Source organism: Thalassophryne amazonica, chromosome 20 (assembly GCF_902500255.1).
Source record: "Thalassophryne amazonica chromosome 20, fThaAma1.1, whole genome shotgun sequence".
In the NCBI taxonomy this organism is placed as follows: domain Eukaryota; kingdom Metazoa; phylum Chordata; class Actinopteri; order Batrachoidiformes; family Batrachoididae; genus Thalassophryne; species Thalassophryne amazonica.
This window is the reverse complement of record NC_047122.1, coordinates 29,306,499-29,329,305: the sequence shown is the minus strand read 5'-3', so window position 1 is coordinate 29,329,305 and position 22,807 is coordinate 29,306,499.

Below are 22,807 nucleotides of genomic sequence, written 5' to 3'. Positions count from 1 at the left end.
GATTTCTCGTGTTCTCTGTTTCACTTTGATCCTCTAGTTTATTTTTGATCTTCTAGTATTATGGTTTTCTGTTAGTTCCAGATCCACGTTCGCGCTCTGTGACTCAGGATTGTGCACGCCTTTGGCTGGTGCTCATGGTTTGGGCCCTGCCTCTCACACTTACTCTGTGTTTCATCTTTTTGTATGTACGTTTTGGATTTCTTTTTTTGCATTTATTGTTTTTGTGATTCTGTTTTAGATTTTTGATGTTTTGCTTTTGCTGGTATTGAAGTTCTAAGTTGATGGTTACAGTCATTTTGGTCTCTTGTATGTTGTTTGTGATTTTCTGTTGACTTGTTCTGCTCTGCTCTCTTGTGATCACCACACAAGTGTTCAATTAGTGAACAGGTATTTAAGTTGCTCATTTGTTTGTGCCAGTGCTGGTCGGTTAGGGCTGATTCACTGTGTCTCCTGCTTTTGGTTCTTCCAGTGATTGAGAGTCCTTTGCTGTAAGTGACACTTAGCTGAGTTTATCCACAGTAGATTTTTGTGATTCTGCTTTTTGTCCTGCTTAAGATGTTTTGCACCATTTGGGAATTATCTGGACTTTGAGCTTTGAGGCATTTTTGTTATCACTGCTGTAAGCGACACTTAACTGAGTCTTTGCACAGTAGATTTTGTTATTCAACTTTTTTTCCTGCTTAAGATATTTTGCACTATTTTGGCATTATCTGGACTTTGACCTTGAAGTCATTTTTTTGTTATCATTGCTGCTTTTGCATTTTTTGGATCTTTAAACTCCTGCCCTTTTACACCTTACCTTTTGTGTCCACTGCCTTGCATTCTGGGTCCATTTCGTCCTGTAGTTGACGTATACCGTAACACTTACAGTGTACATAGCATTTCTCTATTTTTGTTCTCTTGATTTGCAATGCCTAGGTACAGCGGGTAAAATAAGTACTGAGCATGTCACCATTTTTCTCACTAAATATATTTCTAAAGGTGCTATTCATATGACATATTCACCAGATGTCAGAAACAACCAAGGAATCCACATATGAAAAACTAAAACAAATAAGTACAGAAATTAAAGTTATGTGTAATAAAATGGAATAACACAGCGAAAAAGTATTGAACACACTTACTGAAATTTATTTCATACTCATGTCAATAGTGCCTTTAGAAATATATTTTCTGAGAAAAAATGTGATGTGTTCAATACTTATTTTATCTGCTGTATTACTATTTGCCTTGTATCTGCACATTTCACTCCGCCCTACTGTTGCATGATTCTATTACCGATGGTCAATGTGGCACGGGAAAGGGTAGTCTGGGGTCCCCTGCTGAAGCTGTTGCCCAAGCGACCTGAACCCGGAAAAGCGGTTGAAGGTGAGTGAGTGTGTATGAAAGATAACTGGATTAAATGTCAAGTTTGAAATTAACTGTTGTGAATAAAACAATGCACACCTGTGACTTGGTCAAAACAAATAATCTGAAATCTAATAACCATATACTTGTTTATAAACAACTGATTGATCAATCACAAAAATGATATATCATTAGTGATAAGTATGAATATAACGTCAAAATTCTGCTTTGCACTTAAGATGATAGTTAACCTTCTTGCTGTTACAATTAATCCTCAACACACCTTTCAGTCATTGTCTTTACATTTCAAACTCATAGATTTGACAAAGTAGAAAAGAAAGAAACCAAGGTGTTGCCTGTGTGACACATTAATCAATGGCTCTGTGGTGTTTGTTCAGTTCCGGCTGTGGTGATCTGTCATTCTGGACAACCCAGCTGGACAACACGTACTGTGTTTGGAGAAACATGTAGTTCCTCAGTCCAGCGAAAAATCACGTCAGCTTTTCATCTGAACAGCTCTTCATGCATCCAGATGGCTTACAGCGGAGTGGATTTGTTTTGTGTGTGTGTGTGTGTGTATGTGTACAGAGGTGCAATCGTACCAAACTAATGCAACCAAATTTGCACTCTAAATGGAACCAAATTGCACTCTAAATGCAATGCAACACAAATGGGACAAATAATACATGTCACGTAACATACAAAGCACCAGTCAGATGACAAGAATCCACTCAGCCATTATATAATACACAATAAGGCATGGTGTGTGTGTGTGTGTAAACCATGTTCAAAGCTGTTTAAAAGAGGTTTAAACCAGGCTATCATCTGTTTTTATATGATAAACATTTTCTCTCAAGTAAAGCAGATATAAAGTAAATCTTCATTATCTTTTATCTTCCACAAACTGGAAAGAAGTGTATTTTTCAACACAGGACACAGGAACTAAACTGGACTCCCCCCCTATTCATTGGACCGCCATATTGTGTTTGATTCCCTCTGGTTGTTGGTCGCTGAACCTGAAATGAGTACCGTCTCAACAGCTAAGGACAAAAGCTCAGAGAAACAGGAACGCAGAGTAGGAAGAAAAAAAAAACCACCACAAAAGCAGCATAAGAGCCGTGTGAGGAGGACCACAAATCAAGCATTTTCATTGTAAATTTGGAGGAGGTGTGTAAGCAGAAAATAATGGCTGAATTTAAAACGAGCATGCTGAGTTGTGATTTAATGACACACAACAACATGATTTACTGTCTAAGTGCCTGATCTACATCCTCAGCTGCTGAGAAATTTTACAATCCTGTTATCTCATGACTATAAAGTTGAACATGTTTTTAGCCAATCTTCACATAAATACATAGGTTGTCTGGAATCTGCATAATGTACTGCTGCAAACAAACAAACAGCAGTGAATGAGATATACTGTGTTTGATAAAAGATCAGAGTTCTGTCTTCCTACAGAAATCATATACGTATGTATTATCTCAAACTCCAAGTACCTGAGGGCCACACTGTCCTCTGAGGAAAGGTGAAACCCTCAGTAGTGTGATTTTAAAAAAAACAACTAGCAATTTATGGCATCGTTATCGTGCATCCAGAAAGTATTCAGTGCTTCACATTTTCCACATTTTGTTATGTTACAGCCTTATTCCAAAGTGAATTACATTTTTTCCCCTCAAGATTCTATACACAATAGCCCATAATGACAACATGATTTTTTTTTTATTTTTGGAAATGTAGTAAAAATAAATAAATAAACAAACAAATAAATTAATTAATTAAAATCATATGTGGGTGATTCTTTAACTATGGGCACTATTGGCCTTGTAAATGTAATTTCCACCACACCATTGCCTTACAATATAAAGCGCTTTGGGGCAACTGTTTGTTGTGATTTGGCGCTATATACATGTGATCTGATGTCACTGTTTATCTCCATAGAAACTACCCAAACAATCTTTCAAACAAACTGTTTAAAGGGACATTACAGTGTTGTGGTGGAAATTACGGCAATAGTGTGGGACAACTACATTTTGTTTAAAAAATCACAACAGTTGTATGACATTGAATACCCCAATTATGTTTTGATTATTTTAATGATATTTTATTCAGAGATATTTTAAAACATTAGAAAAAACGTTTCTTTACCATTCATTTTTATCATTGAAGATCAAAAGTCTGGGTGTGGGACAAGCACAAAACGGCAATATTTGCATATAATGATGCTGAAAAAAGGTGAAAAAGTCATCATAGACTACTAGAACAAATTTCTTAAAACACTTTCATTGTAAAGATAACTATAAAGTGTGAAATTTCCCCTTTTTTCTGTTTTTCATACAATATGATCAAAGGACATAAGTGCCCGTATAGTCTAAGAATCACCCATGTACATAAGTATTCACAGCCTTTGCCATGAAGCTCCAAATTGAGCTCAGGTGCATCCTGTTTCCACTGATCATCCTTGAGATGATCAGTGGAAACAGGATGCACCTGAGCACAGTTGACAGTGCATGTCACAGTACACTTTGCAGAGTAAAATTTACTCTGCTGGGATAACATTTGGTCCCAGTCCAAATAGAGTTAAATATACTCTATCACAGTGCTAAATCAACTCTATCACTGTGTAAAATCGACTCTTATTGGAGGAGAAACACTGGATTTGACAAGACGGTAGAGCTGATTTCACTCTATAATAGTGTATTTTACTCTGTTTAGACTGGGACCAAATGTTATCCTGGCAGAGTAAATTTTACTCTGCAAAATTTACTATGAGAACACAATCCAAGAATGAAGTCAAAGGAAAGGTCTGTAGACCTCCAAGACAGGATTGTCTTGGATTTGAGTAAGGGGACAGAAACATTTCTGCTGCTTTGAAGGTCACAATGAGCACAGTGGCCTCCATCATCTATAAATGGAAGATGTTCAGATCCAACAGGACTCTTCCTAGAGCTGGCTGCACGTCTAAACTGCGCAATCAGGGGAGAAGCGCCTTAGTCAGGGAGGTGACCAAAAATACAGTGGTCACTCTGTCAGAGCTCCAGCATTCCTCTGTGGAGAGAGGAGAACCTTCCATAAGGACAACCATCTCTGCAGCAATCCACTAATCAGACCTGTATGGTAGAGTGGCCAGACAGAAGCCACTCCTTAGTAAAAGACACATGGCAGCCCACCTGGAGTTTGCCAAAAGGCACCTGAAGGACTTTCAGACTTTCAGATGTTATGCTAGGCATCATGTTTGGAAGAAACCAGGCACCATCCCTACAGTGAAGCATGGTGGTGGCAGCATCATGCTGTGGGGATGTTTTTCAGCGGCAGGAACTTGAATGCAGAAATGTACAGACAGTGTTGCCACAGTTACTTTGAAAAAGTAGTCCAATTACTGATTACTCCTTGAAAAAGTAACTTAGTTACTTTACTGATTACTCAACTGTAAAAGTAACTAAGTTAGATTACTAGTTACTTTTTTAGTTACTTTCCACAGCTGCCGACAACAACTCACTTTATAGTCACCCTTTCTTGACTTCAATGAAAATAAATACTTGTTTTATAAAAAGTAAAATAAAGACCTCTTTCTTGACCTCATATTTAACTGTTGACAGCACTGTAACAGTAAAACTTGCAATTTCAAACCTACATTGTTTAGAAATGTAACTATTAAATTCTAACTCTCTAAACATTTTACTTGTCGAAATTATTATTATTTTAAGCAATATTAGTAGTTGTAGTAAAAAACGGCTTCAAAACTGGACCTTTAATCTAGGGGTGTTGTGAGGGGGGCACATCCCTCCCCCACGCCCCATCCCATCTAGATTCGCCCCTGCTTTGGCGTTTGAGCACAAAGAATGGATAACATTTATTTATGCAGAAAACAGGACCAGATTTACAGGTAAGAAAGTTTTATTGCGTTTTCACATCATGTGGTCCTCAGAAAGAGAGTTTAGGTGCATTTGAGTGGAAAATAGTGTTAGTTGTTGACGCGTCGCGGAGTATCAGCTGTTTTTAACGAGACGATACGGAGCAGCTCAGCTCAGAATTCTAAATAAAGGAGAAAAATAAAGCACAAAAATGACTTTGTAAAGCTCAGTGCAGGTGTGCTGATCACCGCGCTTTAAGAGGTGAGGACGAGTCGAGCAGCTGCAAAAAACCGCGGATGAAAAGCTCACAGCTCACTGAAAGTGGGCAGTTGAGTCGAACCCCGACCTCCTGCCCACGGACCAAGTTTAATGCTGCTGTCGACCCACAATGAAAAATAATAGTAACGCACAGTGACATGAAGAAGTAACTTTAATCTGATTACTGATTTGGAAAGATTAACGCGTTAGATTACTCGTTACTAAAAAAGTGGTCAGATTAGAGTAACGCGTTACCGGCATCACTGTGTACAGATACATTCTGGATGAAAACCTGCTCCAGAGCTCTCTTGTCCTCAGACTGCAGCGACAGTTCATCTTTCAGCAGGACAATGACCCTAATCACACAGCCAAGATATCAAAGGAGTGGTTTCAAGACAACTCTGTCAATGTCCCTGATTGGACCGGCCAGAGCCCAGACCTGAATCTGATTTAACATCCCTGGAGAGATCTGAAAATTTCTGAGCACTGACATTCCCCATCCTACCTGATGGAGCTTGAGAGGTGCTGCAAAGAGGAATGGAAAAATTTCCCAAAGATAGGAGCACCAAGCTTGTGGCATCATATTCAAGAAGACTTGAGGCTTTGATTGTTGCCAAAGGTGCACAATAATGTACTGAGCAAAGGGTGTGAATACTTACGTACACATGATTTCTTAGCTTTTATTTTTTTTATATAATTTCAGTTCAATTGAATACACCACAAAGACAAGATATTTAATGTTCAAACATAAACTTTATTGTTTTTGTGCAGTTATTTGCTCATTTTGAAATGGATGCCTGAAACACATTTCAAAAAAGCTGGGACAGTGGCATGTTTACAAGCAAAGATGGGGCGAGGATCACCACTTTGTGAAAACATAGTCCAACAGTTTAAGAACAATGTTTCTCAACGTTCAATTGCAAGTAAATTAGGGATTCCATCATCTACAGTCCATAATATAATCAGAAGATTCAGAGAATCTGGAGAACTTTCTACATGTAAGCGGCAAGGCTGAAAATCAACATTGAATGCCCGTGAACTTTGATCCCTCAGGTGGCACTGCATTAAAAACCTACATCACTGTGTAAAGGATCTTACCGCGTGGACTCAGGAACACTTCAGAAAACCATTGTTAGTTAACACAGTTCGTCACTACATCTACAAGTGCATGTTAAAACTCTACCATGCAAACCAAAAGCCATACATCAACAACATCCAGAAACGCTGCCACCTTCTCTGGGACGGAGCTCATTTGAAATGGACAGACAGAAAGTGGAAAAGTGTGCTGTGGTCTGATGAGTCCACATTTCAAATTGTTTTTAGAAATCATGGACGTCGTGTCCTCCAGACAAAAGAGAAAAAAGACCATCCAGATTGTTACCAGTGCAAAGTTCAAAAGCTAGCATTTGTGATGGTGTGGGGGTGTGTTAGTGCCAATGGCATGGGCAACATACACATCTGTGATGGCACCATCAATGCTGAAAGGTACGTCCAGGTTTTAGAGCAACACATGCTGCCATCCAAGAAACGTCTTTTTCAGGGACGTCCCTGCTTATTTCACGTGTTACAACAGCGTGGCTTCATAGTAAAAGAGTGCGGGTACTAGACTGGCCTGCCTGCCGGCCAGACCTGTCACCCATTGAAAATGTGTGGCGCATTATGAAGCGCAAAATACGACAACGGAGACCCCGGACTGTTGAACAATTGAAGTCGTACATCAAGCAAGAATGGGAAAGAATTCCGCCTACAAAGCTTCAACAGTTAGTGTCCTCAGTTCCCTTACTGAGTGTTGTTAGAAGGAAAGGTATGATGTAACACAGTGGTAAACATACCACTGTCCCAGCTTTTTTGAAATGTGTTGCAGAGCAAATATTTGAACAAAAACAATAAAGTATAACAGTTTGAACATTAAATATCTTGTCTTTGTGGTGTTTTCAACTGAATATAGGTTGAAGAGGATTTGCAAATCATTGTATTCTGTTTTTATTTACATTTTACACAACGTCCCAACTTCATTGGAATTGGGGTTGTACGTAAGTTCTGTATTTATCAGTTCCATCAACAAAATGAAAAAGAAAAACTATTTATATAATGCATTTGAATTCCAGTATTGAACTCTCATTCCCTGTTATGTAGACTTAAGCTTGCACAGACGGATAGAGAGGAGTGATGACTTCAATCTGTTCCACCTGAAGACAGTACAATCTGAGCCCACAGGTAGATGCTGTGGCAGAGGTGTGGCAGCATAAGCATGTGGCGGCATTCTGGGTGTGGACATGTTTGCTGTGGGTAGTCAAGCTGCAGCATTGTTGAATGCAAAGTGTGTCATGAGATAGAAGCAGCACCTGTGCAGCACTGCAGCAAATAAGCAGTGTTTACAGTCAACAGGTGTGTTGATGAACATGTCAAGGGTGTGTTCAATGCGTGCTAAAGCGGCATCACACACCATCCGGAAGGAGGTTAGGGTTACAAAAAAAGTTCAACAAATTCAATTCAAGAAGGAAAGCAAAATGGTAGTGCTGAACGAATCATATAACTTTCTCAGTCCTGGGTATTGATTGCAAATGTGTACATTGATGTCAGTTGGCCAAGAATGTTTTATTTTATTTTACATTTGTTGGTCAGGAGTCTTTAACATTGGAGTTGAACTCTTCAAGGCTGGTAGAGACATTGTTCTCCTGCTGGCACAATCTTTATTTCCATCTGGGAGAAAGGTGTCATTCCTCCTGACAAGAAAAGATTGGACTGCAACAACAGGGGTATTGCACTCCTCTCTGTGCCAGGAAAGGTACGTGCAAGGATCATCCTTAACAGGTGTCAGTACCACATATTTGCCACTCAATGACTGAAGCAGTCTGGCTTCACACCCACAATGGTAACCATTAACCACATTCTAGCTCGATGAGTTTCACTGAATCCAAGCGCGAATATTAGCACTTTGCAGCACTAATATTCATTCATTCATTCATCTTCTACCGCTTAGTCCAATTAAGGGTCGCGGGGGGCTGGAGCCTATCCCAGCAGTCATAGGGCGCGAGGGAGGGTACACCCAGGACAGGACGCCAGTCTGTCGCAGGGCCACAAACAGACAAACAAACACAGACACACCCACACACACACCTAAGGACAATTTTTTTAAATATTCCAATCCACCTAACCCACATGTCTTTGGATGTGGGAGGAAACCGGAGCACCCACGCAAACACGGGGAGAACATGCAAACTCCACACAGAAAGGCCACGGGAATTGAACCCATGATCTTCTCGCTGTGAGGCAACAGTGCTAACCACTAAGCCACCGTGTTGCCGCACTAATATTCCATTTTTGCAAATCATTTGGTTAGGCTGAAAAGAATGCTCTCTGGGACATACAGAGAATTTGTGGGCTCTCCAACAAGTTGCTGGACATCTTAGTGTAACTAACCATTACACAGGTACTGTAAGTGTTGTGCAGATTGAAGGCAAAATTTCTGACTTCTTTCCATTGAATTCTGATGTTCATTGGGGATGTGTTCTGCCTCCGACACTGTTCAATGCTTGCAGGGACTGGGTCTTGGTAAGGGTTGCGGAAATCAATAGCTTAGGCACCACTGTTAGCAAGGAAAGGTTTCCTGACCTTGACTTTGCAAATGATGCTGAGATCTTTGTGGAATTAATGGATGCCCTGACTGTAGGACTTGAAAACCTGGGTAAGGAGTCAAAGTGTATAGGCTTCTGATTGACCTGGTTCAACAGTCAAGACTCAACCATCAATCAATCAATCAATCAATCAATTTTTTTATATAGCGCCAAATCACAACAAACAGTTGCCCCAAGGCGCTTTATATTGTAAGGCAAGGCCATACAATAATTATGTAAAACCCCAACGGTCAAAACGACCCCCTGTGAGCAAGCACTTGGCTACAGTGGGAAGGAAAAACTCCCTTTTAACAGGAAGAAACCTCCAGCAGAACCAGGCTCAGGGAGGGGCAGTCTTCTGCTGGGACTGGTTGGGGCTGAGGGAGAGAACCAGGAAAAAGACATGCTGTGGAGGGGAGCAGAGATCGATCACTAATGATTAAATGCAGAGTGGTGCATACAGAGCAAAAAGAGAAAGAAACAGTGCATCATGGGAACCCCCCAGCAGTCTACGTCTATAGCAGCATAACTAAGGGATGGTTCAGGGTCACCTGATCCAGCCCTAACTATAAGCTTTAGCAAAAAGGAAAGTTTTAAGCCTAATCTTAAAAGTAGAGAGGGTGTCTGTCTCCCTGATCTGAATTGGGAGCTGGTTCCACAGGAGAGGAGCCTGAAAGCTGAAGGCTCTGCCTCCCATTCTACTCTTACAAACCCTAGGAACTACAAGTAAGCCTGCAGTCTGAGAGCGAAGCGCTCTATTGGGGTGATATGGTACTACGAGGTCCCTAAGATAAGATGGGACCTGATTATTCAAAACCTTATAAGTAAGAAGAAGAATTTTAAATTCTATTCTAGAATTAACAGGAAGCCAATGAAGAGAGGCCAATATGGGTGAGATATGCTCTCTCCTCCTAGTCCCCGTCAGTACTCTAGCTGCAGCATTTTGAATTAACTGAAGGCTTTTTAGGGAACTTTTAGGACAACCTGATAATAATGAATTACAATAGTCCAGCCTAGAGGAAATAAATGCATGAATTAGTTTTTCAGCATCACTCTGAGACAAGACCTTTCTGATTTTAGAGATATTGCGTAAATGCAAAAAGCAGTCCTACATATTTGTTTAATATGCGCTTTGAATGACATATCCTGATCAAAAATGACTCCAAGATTTCTCACAGTATTACTAGAGGTCAGGGTAATGCCATCCAGAGTAAGGATCTGGTTAGACACCATGTTTCTAAGATTTGTGGGGCCAAGTACAATAACTTCAATAACTATGAACCATCAGAAGAGTATCTGTGTGCAATGAAAGTGTTGAACTTGTTGAGAGATTCACTCATCCCAACAGTGACATTTATGCCTCTGGGTCCTCTGCATTTGAAATCATAAGATGCCTACAAAGAGCTTATGGAGTCACGGGGTACATGGACAAAGGTGTTTGGCAATGCCAATACAGGAGAATGAAGATCCAGTGACGATTGAGTGTCTTTGGTACTACATAGGTCTTTTCACTTGGATACCACTGTTATAGCTTCGTGTGAAAATAAGGGATACTTAAGCACATGCAACATAAGGTGCACCACTTGCATTGTGAGAGAACATCAGCTGCTATGTTTTGTAGTCAATGTCATGTGGACACCAGCACATGTTCTCAGACTTGACCCGACCATCTTAAATTGCCTTGTTATGATAAAAATTTCTGAAGTTGTCACCATTATTCTGTGTAATATCAAGCTGACCATGACCCTAGGCTGTGTCATCTCAATTTTCCTCATGCGAAGCCTTGCAATTAATTTTAGACTCAAATGGATACATATGTACATTTATATATAAACATATGTGTTTGTATGTATGTATTGTATGTGTGAGTGAAAATGTAAACGTTATCACATCAATGTTTTCCTATTCAAGCGTCATTTTATAGGACTTTTCAGATACCAAGTGCAACTCAAAGGGCTTTAAAACTGTTAAAGTAACATTTAAAATAAAAACTGATTTAAAAATCTTGAAAGAAAGAATGTGGAGATTCCCACTGAATATTTTTCTGTACAAACAATCAGTCGTGGTGTCATCAGTCGACCTCATTCACTACTTATCTCTGGTAATGAGCTTCGACAAAGCCTGGCTTTAGCACAACATGTTGATTTGGCAAAGTTCCAGGACCACTGTCTGTCTTTACAGACAAACCCCAACTCTCTTAATTCTTGGCTGGTCCCTAAGGAATTCCTGGCAACACCATCATGGAACAAAGCTGAAGCCAAAGGTCAGAGTTCAGACCCACAGCCCATCAAAGTCAAAAACAGTGATACACACAAAAAATACACTTTATAGTTTGTAGTTCTCTGGAATGAAACATTATTGTCTCTTGGGACAAAAATATGAATAATGAAACAGTATGTCTACAGCAAGGCCATCAAATCACATTAAATATGAAGAAAGAGCCCGCCAATACTAATCCTCAAGATGTGCGCCTGCAGCGCTCCACGCTGCCTGACAGACACACGCCTCAAACGCTCTTAACTGCTCTATTACCATGCTGCCATAGGCAGCGAGTGCCGACAGACAGATTTGTGCTGGGCTAATCCTGCAGCTATGATCTCACAGAGAAGAGGGGTAGAGTCGAGGGGCATGGGAGGGACGCCAGTGATGCCCAGAGGGAGCAGAGCTGAACAAATCCCAAAAAACTCTTGACATGTGTTCACTTTGTACATGACTGAATTACATACCATTATTTAAAGACTGTAGGACAAGTATTAACAGTATGAAGGTTTACTAGTCACAATTAAATACCAATAAAGTTAAACCTTTGAAACCAAATTAATGCTTGATGCTTACTGTATTTTTCAAATTATAAGTCATACCTGTTTAAAAAAATGCCTCTTGAAGAGGAAAAAACCCATATATAAGTTGCACCTTTTTTCTTATCAGCTCTTTAATTTGGGATTTTTGTACATCGTAGAGATTGAGATGGTTTGAACATGTGCAGAGGATGGACCAAGGGTATATAGGGAGAAGGATGCTGAGGATGGAGCCACCAGGCAAAAGGAGAAGATGGAGGCCAAAGAGGAGGTTTATGGAAGTGCTGAGGGAGGACATGCAGGTGGCTGGCATGACAGAGGAAGGTGCAGAAGACAGGTTGAGATGGAAACAGCTGACCTACTGTTGCCACCCCTAAAGGAAGCAGCCGAAAGAAAAAGAAGATTTGTATTGTACTTTTTATGGAGATTTATCCTTTTATTATTAGAGTTTATTTTGTTTAGTGCTTGGTTCCTGCTAAAGTCCTGTATAAATAGTCATTACAGTTAATATTATGAATAAGGCACGCGTGATATTTTTTGGACACAGGACCTCCCAAACTAGTAAAAACTTGGACTTGTACTCTGGATTTATCATACTTCAGAAGAATTAAAGAGGAAATCTTTGATATTATGTCCTTGGCTCTGTTTTTTAGACATTTTGGGGGCCATCTCTTCACTTGGGACAAAAACTAATTTTGTGCAATATTGATTTAGAAACCAAACACTGTCACAGGCTAACTGACTAAATAATGTTACTGGATGGGGCAAGCTGAAAACACTCCCAATAAACTGCTTCTTGTTGTCACTGAACAGAGAAACTGTCATTAGAAGTGTCCGGTAGCATGGACGGAATGTGTCCCTACGAAGGTAAAAGCTTTCCCTGTGCCATTACATTAATTATTAGCTGGTTAGTCCGTGGCAGTGTTTGCAGTCCTCAGTCCACAGTCAATAACAGGCTGATTAACTACATTTTTGTCTCGAGTAAAATGATGAATGCCACAACTTCTAAAAAAGAGCCTGGACTGAAAAATGTCAAACAAACGGAACAGAGTACAAAGAAAAATATATTTATTTATAATAAATAAAGCAAAGGTGCTGCGCTGGGGTGCATGCAGTATGGAGAGATGGCCCGCCTCCTGGCAGTGAACTGAGGGAGCTGCAGGATCCCGAGCCAATCTTGAAGAATAAAATCAACTAAGGTTTCAAGCTTCAGGACAAGGTGGAACACTTGCCTCCACGACTAGGAACTATGGGGAATAAAGACACACAGGGTGAGTGAATGCACTCGTAACACTGGAGCCTCAAAACAGTCACAGTTCATAAAAGGCTTAACACAGGTTGTTTCAGAGATTAGGAAATAAAGTTCTCTTCTTAAGAACTGTAGTTCATAAGTTGCATCCAAAGGTCAGAGGTCAAGTGCTGCACGTGGTAACGCAGTTCCAATTAAGCAGGACTTGATACAGCTGGGTTCTCAATTGTTTTATATCAGAGTTCATGCAGTTCTTAGGAAGAGTTCTTGGAACAGTTCTTTATCATAGCACAGTCACAAACAGGACCGAGTGAGACCGGGACCTCACTGAGACGAGGAGGAACTTAACTGGCGTGTAGATGAGGCGCGCTCTGCGCCAAGAGCCAACGAGTTCCAAAGGGACATTGCTGTGCAGGTAGTCAGAGCCAGGAACCAGGTCCACTTGGGAGCTGTACCGAAATCGTCTGGAACATCAGGAAAAGACAGTTCGTTCTAATATGGGAATTAGAGGGGAGGCCAGGTTACCTGAGCTTAAGCTGCGGGACGCTTCAGTGTCTTAAGCGCACAGCTCGAAGACCCAGTCAAGATCACAGGGTGGCATCCAGGTTTGATCCTCTTGAAGACAGCCTGGATTGTCAAAGGTGGCTCTGGAAGCTGGCGAGGCAAAACGAGGCAAGCAAGGCAAACAGACAAACAAGTATCTGATAATACATGAACAGAAAATCAGGGTTTTGTTGTGAAAGTGTAGTGACACGGACCCACAACAGGGGGCGTAAATGAACGGACAATGAAAGAGTCGAATATGAACACTTTACTGTTGTGAATGAGCACAACCACAACACAGAGGAATGTGAAATTTTGCAAACAGTCAATCACAAGGGTGACGTGTGGGCAGGCTCGAGGATAGAAGACGTCTGTCCTGAGATGAACCGGAACCACACGATTTCCTCCGCCACCGAACCCGGAGAATACTGGAGCCGCCAAGTCCCGAGTCCCCAGGTGGCCACCGTCTTCGAAGGTCGGATCTGGTACTGCTGGCAGGGAGCAGAGACAATAAGATATGGGTGTGTGCACACCCAGTAACAACAACGATGGAGAGTCCACCTCCACCTCAACACACACTCGTGCAGCTCCTGTCTCAGTACTTATCTGGTGGGGAAGTAAAGCGAAGCTGTTGTCGGCCACGCCAATCCCCAGATAACACTCCGCAGGAAAACAGCTGCAAAAACGAGTTCACTAAACAAAGTTAATATGACAAAGATCAAGGCTGAGAACGTTACCTTAACGGTTCGACGATATCTCGGCAATGAGGTGGAGATGACGTCCGGGTTTTATGGAGTGAGATGATGAAGCATGGATGGGTAACAGCTGTCAAGAGATAATGAGTGACAGCTGTCACCCCCGACTGTGTCCGTGGCGGCAGCGCCCTCTCGTGCCTGAAGCCCGCACTTCAGGCAGGGCGCCCTCTGGTGGTGGGCCAGCAGTACCTCCTCTTCTGGCGGCCCACACAACAGGTTTAAATAGTCCATCAATAATCAGTCACTCAATCCAGATGTGAAACAAAACTGAGGGCGCCATCTGGTGGAGAAACCAACACATGACACTGGTAAAACAAAGAGTCAAAACCAGTATCAGAGGGAAATCCTGACAGATAATACAGGAAAAAAGGTGCAGCTTATACTCAAGTGCAACTTATACTCCAGAAAATACAGAAATGACACCAGCAGGAGTGTTGGGGAAAAAAGGAAGTTAAGAAACAAAAACACTAGAAATGTGGATCAAATATAGAAAATGTAAGTTTTGTATGTAAATGTAAGACTGTAAGTTTAAAAAAGATCCCTTGTTATCAAAGTATGACTACAGTGTACTTTTCCCAAATTTACCTACATTTAAGAGAAAATACAGAGTAAAAGAGGGAAAAGGACTGAAGCTGAAGTTAAATGCTCAGACAGATTATTGAAAACAGCAATCTTGAGGGTAATACTGGTACTGCCTGGTCTCCTGACTGGAACTCAGACACATAAACAGGCAAAATGACTGAAGGAAATGGGACTTCAGCCAAAGCTACTGCAGCTGGTGGGGTCTGTCTAAGTACATGTGGCACCTGGCATCATCCCTTCATGGCCGCCCAGTCGGCAGCATCCTCTTCCTCAGCATCATCTGAGCTCATGTTCACTTGTAATTAGCACACTCACGCATGATCAGTGCATGTAAAGCAGAGGATCAATGACATGAGAAGATATTAGAGACTTGTATGATATTGGTGGTACCACTGTCCCCTTAGGCAGGACCACATGTACAGTAAGTGTGCTTGTAGGTACCTGCTCAAGATTTTGGGAGAAGAAATTCCTAACATTCATGCTGTTGGTGTTCCAGAGTGGTCTCCCAGCTCACACCTTACGCCAAAGGCAATAAAGAAAGGAATCAGGAAGAAAAGGGAACAAGTGATGAGGTGAAGTAGTAATGGTGGAAAGATACACTGTAGCTCCATGACACGATACACATCACGATACACCTATCGTGATTCGATACATAATTACATCACTGTTCACATTAATTTTGTAGAAAGCAACTATTCGCCTTGTTGAATGGAATGTTCTATCTTTCACCTCATGAAACATTTGTTCCATTGAAAGAATGAAAAAACATTCATTATTTGTTTTATATAACAGCTCAAATAGATCCTTGTCATTTGATATTTTATTAATTTAGAAACAGAAAAGGGACTTAGATTTTGGTGTGCATCACTGCTGTTTTGACGTCAACAGTCCAACACAAACTTTAAATAGGAGTCCAAAATTGTTCTCAGTCAACTTGCAAAAACAGTCAGACAGTTCAAAAACAATTCTGACAATGTAGTCCGTGATGCTGTGCACTGACTTTGTATACTTCCTCAGTCCAGTGAAAACCCGCGTCATCCTCTTCATGCACAGTCCCATCCCATTACATTATATTTATCCATCCATCCATTTTCTTCCGCTTTATCTGGAGTCGGGTCGCGGGGGCAGCAGCTCAAGCAAAGCCGCCCAGACCTCCCGATCCACACACACCTCCTCCAGCATCTCTGGGGGAACCCCAAGGCATTCCCAAGCCAGCCGAGAGATGTAGTCCCTCCAGCGTGTCCTGGGTCTTCCCCGGGGCCTCCTCCCAGTGGGACGTGCCCAGAACACCTCTCCAGCGAGGCGTCCAGGGGGCATCCGGAAAAGATGCCTGAGCCACCTCAACTGACTCCTTTCGACATGGAGTAGCAGCGGCTCGACTCTGAGCTCCTCACCCTATCTCTAAGGGAGTGCCCAGCCACCCTGCGGAGGAAACTCATCTCGGCCGCTTGTACTCGCAATCTCGTTCTTTCGGTCATGAGCCAAATCTCATGACCATAGGTGAGGATCAGAACGTAGATCGATCGGTAAATCGAGAGCTTTGCCCCACTACTCAGCTCTCTCTTCACCACGATGGTCCGATACAGCGACCGCATCACTGCAGATGCTGCACCGATCCGTCTATCAATCTCACACTCCATCCGTCCCTCACTCGTGAACAAGACCCCGAGATACTTAAACTTGAGGCAAGGACACTCCACCGACCTGAAGAGGGCAAAGCACCTTTTTCCGGTCGAGAACCATGGCCTCGGATTTGGAGGTGCTGATTTTCATCCCGGACGCTTCACACTCAGCTGCAAACCGCCCCAGTGCACGCTGAAGGTCCTGATTTGATGAAGCCAACAGAACCACATCGTCCGCAAACAGCAGAGATGAGATTCTGTGGTTCCCAAATCAGACCCCCACAACATCCAGAGACTTAAGGTACTCAGGACGTATTTCATCCACCCCAAGAGCCTTGCCACCTAGGAGCTTTCTAACCACCTCCGTGACTTCAGCCTGGGTAATGGATGACTCCACCTCCGAGTCCCCAGTCTCTGCTTCCTCTTCGGAAGATGTGACGATGGGATTGAGGAGAGCCTCGAAGTACTCCTTCCACCGCCCGACAACATCCCCAGTCAGGGTGAACAGCTCCCCACCCACACCGTAAACAGTGCTGGTGGAGAGCTGCTTCCGCCTCCTGAGACGTCGGAAGGTTTGCCAGAATCTCTTCGAGGCCGACCGATAGTCCTCCTCCATAGCCTCCCCGAACTCCTCCCAGACCCGAGTTTTTGCCTCTGCGACCGCACGGGCTGCGGCACGCTTGGCCTGCCAGTACCTGTCAGCTGCCTCTGGGGTCCCACCTACCAACAAAGATAAGTAGGACTCCTTCTTCAGCTTGATGGCATCCCTTACTTCTGGTGTCCACCACTGGGTTCGGGGATTGCCGCCGCGACAGGCACCAGAGACCTTGCGACCACAGCTACGAGCAGCCGCATCGACAATGGAGGTGGAGAACATGGTCCACTTGGACTCCATGTCTCCAACCTTCCCCGGGATCTGGGAGAAGCTCTCCCGGAGGTGGGAGTTGAAGACCTCGCTGACAGAGGGTTCCGCCAGTCGTTCCCAGCAGACCCTCACGATACGTTTGGCCCTGCCAGGTCTTACCGGCTTCCTACCCTCCCAGCGGATTCAACTCACCACCAGGTGGTGATCAGTCGACAGCTCTGCCCCTCTCTTCACTCGAGTGTCCGAGACACGTGGCCGAAGGTCAGATGATATGACTACAAAGTCGATCATCGACCTCCGGCTCAGGGTGTCCTGGTGCCACGTGCACTTATGGACACCCTTGTGCTCGAACATGGTGTTCGTGATGGACAAACTGTGACTAGCAAAGAAGTCCAACAACTGAACACCACTCGGGTTCATATCGGGGAGGCCGTGCTTCCCGATCACCCCCCTCCAGGTCTCACTGTCGCCACCCACGTGGGCGTTGAAATCCCCCAGGAGAACAATGGAGTCCCCAGTCGGAGCGCTATCTAGTAACCCTCCCAGGGACTCAAGGAAGGTCGGGTACTCTGCACTGCTGCTCGGCCCGTAGGCCGAGACAATGGTGAGAGACCTGTCCCCGACCCGAAGGCGTAGGGACGCGACCCTCTCGTTCACCGGAGTGAACTCCAACACTTGGCGACTGAGCTGGGGAGCAATAAGCAATGCGACCCCAGCTGAACACAGTCTTGCCTATTTGACTATTTCACTTCTGACAGAAGTATTTTTCATTTCTTTTTATTATTGTTGTTTATGCACCAATAACACCAGATCAAATTCCTTGTATGTGAGAACCCACTTGGCAATAAATCTGATTCTGATTCCAATTCTGATCCTAACAGCTCTTCATGCCTCAAGATAGCTTACGGCATAGTGGATTTTTTTTTTTTTTCTGTTAGAAGAATTAGCACCGTTAACCCTCTGGGGTCCGAGGGCATTTTTTGGACAGTTCACTCGCCTGGCATAAATGATTTATTATTGCTGTTAACGGCTCTCCCTGCATCCCACAATCAAGTTTTATGTTTATCTTTTTTTTTTCAGGATAACCTGCGCTTTCAGAATATATATGTTTTTGTTGTGTTTTATAAGTGTAATAAAGGTTTACAATCAAAAAAGGCAAGAAAAAAATAAAGCGAAAAATTATTTTCCACACACATTTATTCAAAACACACAGCAAACTATAATAAACAACTGTTTTGACACTTTATGAAGGTAATTTGGGGTCTTGTGTGAAAGACTGTACAACAAAAAGGTTCAAACAATAAACACAAATGTACATTTTGAACAATATATACAAAATGGTCTATGCGTTTTGTTGTCCATTGATATGGTAAACAGTGCTTTACGCAGAGAAAGCAACAGAGTTATCCAGTAACATTCACATGCAAACTAGTGGAGCAATCCTGATAGTTACACACTCTTTGTTTGAGCACATGAAATTGTCATCAGAGGCTCTCTGTCTGTTCCGAGTTCTCTCACTTTCATTGTGCGTAATGGCACAGGGCCAACTGAGTATGTACTAATATTATGTACTCATTGGAGCACCCAGGGGGCTATTCAAATGGGCCAACTAGTAACATATCACTCCTGAAAACGATCTTTGGCTTTTCACGTGAGGTGAATCTGCCCTACAATTGGATTTTGGAAAACCATGTGACGGTGAACCAATTCCGTTTGGACACTCACATTGCGCACGTCATCACACAGTTTCTATGAGGATTACAAAGATGGCCGATGGCTGGCTCGAAAGTCTGCGGAGTTTACTTTTCAGCAAAAACAAGTAAGTTTCTATCTTATATCATGAAAAAGATATTTATAATTTAGTAAAGCTTGGTCTTAGCCGTCGTATACGATGGCATCGGCCCCAGAGGGTTAATTAGCTCGTTCAAATCCTCGTCTGTCAGCAAAACAAACTCCACCATGTTTAGCTAAATGCCACCCCCACTGGTGTATGGGCGCCCGATGTGCATGTGGGGTGGTCACAGCGTGCAATTGTACAAAACATATGGAACCAAATTTGCACAGTAAATGCAACACAACACAAATGGGATGAATAATCCATGTCACGTGAAAAGCACCAATCAAAGGACAAGGATCCACTCAGCCATTATATAAAAGATAATTAAGCAGTAATAAAATCCTCTGCTGTTGTTCCCGTTCTGGTGCATCTGTGGATGCTGCATCAGCTGCAGAACCATGACTGAGCCACAGTGGAACTGAAAAACACAATGGATCTGATGTACAGTACTTCCAGCTTTAAGGAACAAACACTGAAAAAAAGTGAAACTTGGACCAATGTTTCAAAAAAACTGCTGTAATTTGCTCCACTGAATTTATATATTTTTTTCTCAAATTCTGAATCACTTGGTTGAATGCTTAAATAAGAAATGCAGTCTGAGAAAGATGAATAAATTTTGTGATAAAGTGCAGAATATTTTTGTAAAGCTGGTCTAAAATCTCACTTTTTTCAGTGAGATATGAACTAATCTCTCAGATGAATAGCTTTGAGCAAAAGGGTAAATTTTAGTATTATAACAATCAACAGATAAACATCTGAGTAAAACTGAAACATGGATCCTTATTTAAGGCAGACAGGTTTGTTTCTTCTGAAGACTCAGTCCACGTGTGACTGAGCTGGTCTGCTTAGAACGTACACAGTATCCATCAGTCACATCACTGACTGTTTAGGGTTTAGTGGCTGCAGGAGGACGCTGTGTGGTGCCTGAACCAGAACAGAGCGGCTCCACCTGGAAGCACTTCTCCGAGGTCAAAGGTCAGTGCTATTGAACCAGAGTGACAATGTCTGTATGTAAACAAAAAAACATTCAGTGTAACAAGAGAAAGAATGTTGGGTGCAAAGCAAAGCAAAAAAAAAAAAAAGTAGTGTTTGCTTGTTACTGCTTCCTCCAAGTTGGGAATGAAGCACTGCTCCAAGTGAAGGACTTTCAGTATGTTGGTGGTTTTGTTCATGAGTGAGAGAAAAATGAAGGGTGAGCTGGATAAGTGGACTGGAGCAGCATCAGGAGCAATGTGAGCTTTGTTTTGGGCCACCGCAGTGAAGAAGAAGCCAAGTAAGGAGTGAAACTATCGATTCATATTGCAGTCTGTGGCTTTGGAATAAAACATCACAGCAACAAACTCTCAAAGTTAGTTTTCATCAAAAGGTGGTGCAAGTCAGACTTCAGGATACGGTGAGGAGACTAACACCTGCAGGACGCTCAGAGACCAACTGGTGTTGGTTTGTGTAGAAAGAAGTGAGAATATGTGGTTTGGGCATCTTATAAAGGTGCTCTCTGGACCTTTGGAAGCTTTCATTGCACATCCACTGATGAATGGATTTATGTATGAACAAGAAGCTTTTCATATCAGGAAAGCAATCTCTCTTGGAACTGTTTATCTAGAGAAGTAAGTTCTATCCAGACTCTGAGGCCCACTGGCACCCATGGTTATCCTCAAATTGTACAGTGTGAACCAGATGAGAGCCTTCAGCCTCCCTATGGATGGGACACAAGTTCAACGCAGCTTACTATCCCAGCCAAGGCCATTACCCATTGAAAACTGGGTGGACTGGGACAATGCAGATGAATTATCTTGTCCAAATACACAGGTAGCATGACTGGGAATTGGGCAGCACAGTTTCATTTGAGGTCGGGCGCTAAAGGGGTAAAATATGACGCATAAGACGTAATTTCTCTACTTCTGGGGGGGAAAAAATGGTGTTTTTGGACAATTTACACACAAAGTGAAAATGCAAAGAAAAAGTTACGATGCTGTGGGAAAGTGGACCTCTGTGTCAGGTTCCGACCCCGGGGTGGGGTCGGTTCTCTTATTTCCCCTTTCCACAGCTCAATTTTGTAGTTATTAGTTTCATTCTGAGTTCATCGTTTATTTTCTGTTCAGTATTCTGTAGTCTTTGGTTTTGTTTCCTGTGTATTTTGTATGTTCTGTTTTTCTTACTTTAGTCACGCGGCTTATTCAATTGTAGTCTCTGTCCAGTTATTGTTTTTTTTCCATTGTATTATGCTTTGTTTCTCGTTTTATTTTCTGCTTCTTATTATGTAGTCTTTCATTGTTTCATTCCTTTTTTGTGTTACATTTTATACAGTTGTCTTGGGTTTTGTTTTCTGTTATGCAATCACGCTGTTTATCTATAGGTTACTTTGTTATGGTTATTGTCTTTTAGACTTCAGCCATGTGTTTAGTTTGTTACCTTAGTAGTCACTGATTTTGTTCTCCGTTTGTATGTCCTTCACTTACATTCTTGCACCTGACTCATCTTTGTCTGTGTTTTCCCCCATGTGTTCACTTACACTCTTGCACCTGCCTGTTTCATCTTTGTCTGTTTGCCTTGATCACTCCCTCACTCTCTTGCATCTCTTCCCTCCTCTTGGATTCACCCAACCACACCTCCCTTCTAGAACTTTCTTCCACATGTGCACCTTGTTAACCTAATTACCCCACCTGTTTATTTAAGGCCTTCACTTTCTCCACTCCCCTGCCAGTTCGTCACGACCCATGTATCCACGTTCTAGCCTCCTGATTCTGTCTTGTTTTTGCCTCAGTGTGTTACAACCTTGCTTTATTTACCGGACCTTGTTTTTGCCTCTGCCTTGGATACAGTATCTCACCGTGTTTTTGAACCCAGCCTGTCTCTTGACCACGTTTTTGCTTAGCACTTATCTGTACCTCTGCTTCGCTGCCTGCCTTCCCATGTACCATACCCCTGCCTGTGAAAACGATAAACCTTGTTTTCTACTTATAACACGTTGTCCTCGAGTCTGCATTTTGTGCCCTCCCATATTCTGTGCGTGCCATGCATCCTCAAGCCCTGACAATGTGTTGCGGTTTGTTTATGACCCGGAGCACACACGTGTAGGCTAACACTTACTCTCCCATTTGCTTCATCTTCCTTCCTCCACTGGGAACCGAGAAAAAAAAAACACTTTTTGCAACTGCTTCGGTGACTGCAGCCGAAAACAAACCAGTACACAAGTTTTCCATGTAAAGTTATGCTGTGTACATACTGCACAGCGGGACTGGCTGTCACCATAAGTGGTGAAATCCCGCGACATCACGCAGGGTTCAAACGAGACTGCAGTGCCCTACTGAACTCAGTTAGAGACCCCATTCACACTATGAAATGAAGCGGCTGATGCTGTCCGATGTAACAGATTCTCAAAAATCTCAGTGAAATATCAGAGAAGGTTCGCTACAGGGATCTAGAATTCCTGTCTTCATGTTATACTTGCGGAACTCGACGTTTGGTGACGGTCTACTGACT